This window comes from Pongo abelii, chromosome 3 (assembly GCF_028885655.2).
Source record: "Pongo abelii isolate AG06213 chromosome 3, NHGRI_mPonAbe1-v2.0_pri, whole genome shotgun sequence".
Lineage (NCBI taxonomy): Eukaryota > Metazoa > Chordata > Mammalia > Primates > Hominidae > Pongo > Pongo abelii.
The window spans coordinates 28,703,545-28,706,579 of NC_071988.2; the positions used below are offsets into that span (position 1 = coordinate 28,703,545).

Below are 3,035 nucleotides of genomic sequence, written 5' to 3' on the forward strand. Positions count from 1 at the left end.
AAAAGAAATACCTGGAAATTATCTTACTGTGATTTTTTACCACAACATTATTTGTAGTGGTGAGATTTGACCAATCCATTAAAATAAAATGGCTCTTGTAGAATGAGTAGATAAACTGTGGTACACATTTTTGATGGAATAATTAATAGATAAAACAACACAAATGTAATCTCAAATGTATCCTTCTAAGTGAAGGATGGTAACCCTAAAAGACTAAATATTTTATAAATCTACTTATAGGACATTTTTGAAAAGGAAAAAATACAGGTTTAAAAGCTGGTCAGTGTTGCTTTGGCAGCTCATATATTGAAATTAGAATAACACGGAGATTAGCATGGCCTCTGCTCGAGAACAACATGTAAATTCATGAAGCGTTCCATTTTCTTGTTTGCTTTTTGTTTTGAGACAGAGTCTTGCTCTGTCTCCCAGGCTGGAGTGCAGTGGCGCAATCTCGGCGCACTGCAACCTCCGCCTCCCAGGCTCAAGCGATTCTCCTGCCTCAGCCTCCCGAGGCGCCCACCACCATGCCCAGCTAATTTTTGTATTTTGAGTAGAGACAGGGTTTTACCATGTTGATCAGGCTGGTCTTGAACTCCTGACCTCAGGTGATCCACACGCCTCGGCGTCCCAAAGTAATTCTGAGATTACAAGCACTGCACCCAGCCAATGTTCCGTATTTTAAGCCAAAAAAAAAAAAAAAAAAAAAAAAGCAACAACACATCCGATCAGTGATTTTCAGAAGTTGATGGTGATTACAAAAGGGCATCCCTAGAGCACTGGGAGATTGATATTACTGTTCTTAATCTTCATTATGATGCCCTTTACATGATTGCATCCATGTGTCTAACTCATAAAACTTCTCATCAAAGAGGGTAAGATTTGTTACCTATACATTGTTTAAAACCAAATTAAAATATACCACTGTTTCTATAAATAAACTATTTTAAAGTTATTTTCCTTTAAAATGATGCTCAGCATGTACTTCTTCAAATTTTCTTTATGATACAATTTCTATGTCAATTTTATAGGGTCTTTTTTATCTACATGTTTTCCCTGTCACACATATTGAAAAATTTAAATCCATAATCTCAATCATATGCCTAATGTACTCAAATTATTTTCATAAGAAAAAAATAGAATTTGGAGGAAATAATTTTTCTTTTATCATCAGTTAGTATGAAGAGTCAGCATTTGCTACTTTAAATATCTAGTCACATAAAAGTGTCATGTGGTTCAAACACAAATTTGTTTCAATGATGAATACATTGATTTTTATCATATTTTAAATTCTTCTAATTATTTCATATTTTTCCACCTTCAGTAAATCTACTAGAGTGTCTTTTCTAAGGAGAAGAATTCTTGCATTTTTTATTTATATGTCCAATTCTTCTTCTATTAACTATGTCCCCCATTTATGTATATTTATATATATTTTTTCTTTTAATATTAATCTTCACTAAGCAATCTGCCTCTAATTATATTAATGATTTGCTGAAAAGGGTTGTGAGGATTGTGGGTTATTAAAAATTTGAGTAGTTAAAGAGAGTTATTTTATTGGTTACCTCTAGTGAGCGTGTTAGTCATTGTGAAGCACCATGGCTACTTCATTTATTATTTATCTTTTTCAACATGCATTTAGATAAATCTACTACATACCAGGCACAGTTCCATATCATGAGGGTATGGACTAATGACATAACCTCCTCTCAAGAACCCAAGAAAGAAGAATAAAAAGGAACAATTACCTCATAATATAACTACACATATTATGAGGGAACACGTGGAAGGGAAAGATGACCTTGGCTTCAGGAAATAAGAAGAATTTTAGAGGTGTGGCAATTAATTTGGGTTCTGAAGGAAGGGTATGTATTTGCTATGATAACATAGCATTGGTAAGGCCATGGCAGCAGACAGAAGAGGACAGGCAAAAGGTATGTGGGCCAGAGGGATAAGTCAGGGCCAGCTATGGAAAAGTAAAATGTATCCAGTTTCAAATACTTTGCATATTCTACACTAAAAGAAAACATGATTACATTTGTAATTTAGAAGGCACTAGTAAATCTAGCAATAGTTTGAATGTTGGTTCAGAGGGAGATGAAAATTATTTTTATTGTTATAACAATATTACACATTTTTATCTTGAGTTCTGATTGTCCAAGGCGTGAAGTGGGTCACGGTCCATTTAACAGTAAAAGTAGTGTAAATTTATTATTTTTAATTTGTTTATAAATATATTTAGATAATAAAAATAGCCTTGATGCTTGTCTGTGGTTCATGTGCTTATTTTATTCTTGATTACAGAATAAACATGACCCAGATCATGTTTGTCTAGGCTTTTTAAAGAAACAATAATACAAACATTTCCAAATAGTTACCTTTTCTTCAGATAAATATTCCCTTAAACTTTTGTTTACAAAAGTTTACAAAAAAAAGGGGTTACAAAGCAAATCAAACGTAATTTTTCCCCACAAATATTGATAATCTAGTTGAGAGAAGTTCTTAGAATAAACACAAGAAAAGACGAAGCCATATTTATGTCATAAAATAGAGACTAGAGATATATAATTGATGAGAGATATCATTAAAATTAGAATATAAAGTCATGCTTTATTAAAATCACAAAGCTAATAATTTGAAATATCTCTATTATATTTAAAAGCATCACCACGTTTTTTGGTTGCTCTGATGAATATAGCCCCCCATATAACACACACACATCACTATTCATCTTACTAAAACATTTACTTGACCTTCTAAATAATATTTCTCTACATGTTATGATACCAAACAGAAGCAATGGAATGGAATGCAACGTTTGGCTATTTTGAAAATTTGTATATATTAATTTCTTAATTTGGGAAGGGACAAACAATTATCGTTATTAAATATATCACAATTGATCTTCAGAAAACATATGAGATAGATTTTATTTCCATTTTACAAAAGAACACAATGAAATTAATAGATAATTGCTAAATGTCTGGCGTGAAATTGAAAATGAATTTGATTTCAAGTCTAATGATTTCAAATTTAAT

At 31.8% G+C, this 3,035-nt stretch overlaps 1 non-coding gene across 1 annotated transcript; it reads left to right on the plus strand.

Moving 5' to 3' along the window:
- Nucleotides 1-283: 283 nt before the first annotated feature.
- Nucleotides 284-386, plus strand: LOC112133236 (U6 spliceosomal RNA). Its single transcript, XR_002914915.2, has one exon. It is a non-coding gene; the product is annotated as a U6 spliceosomal RNA (small nuclear RNA).
- Nucleotides 387-3,035: the final 2,649 nt, after the last annotated feature.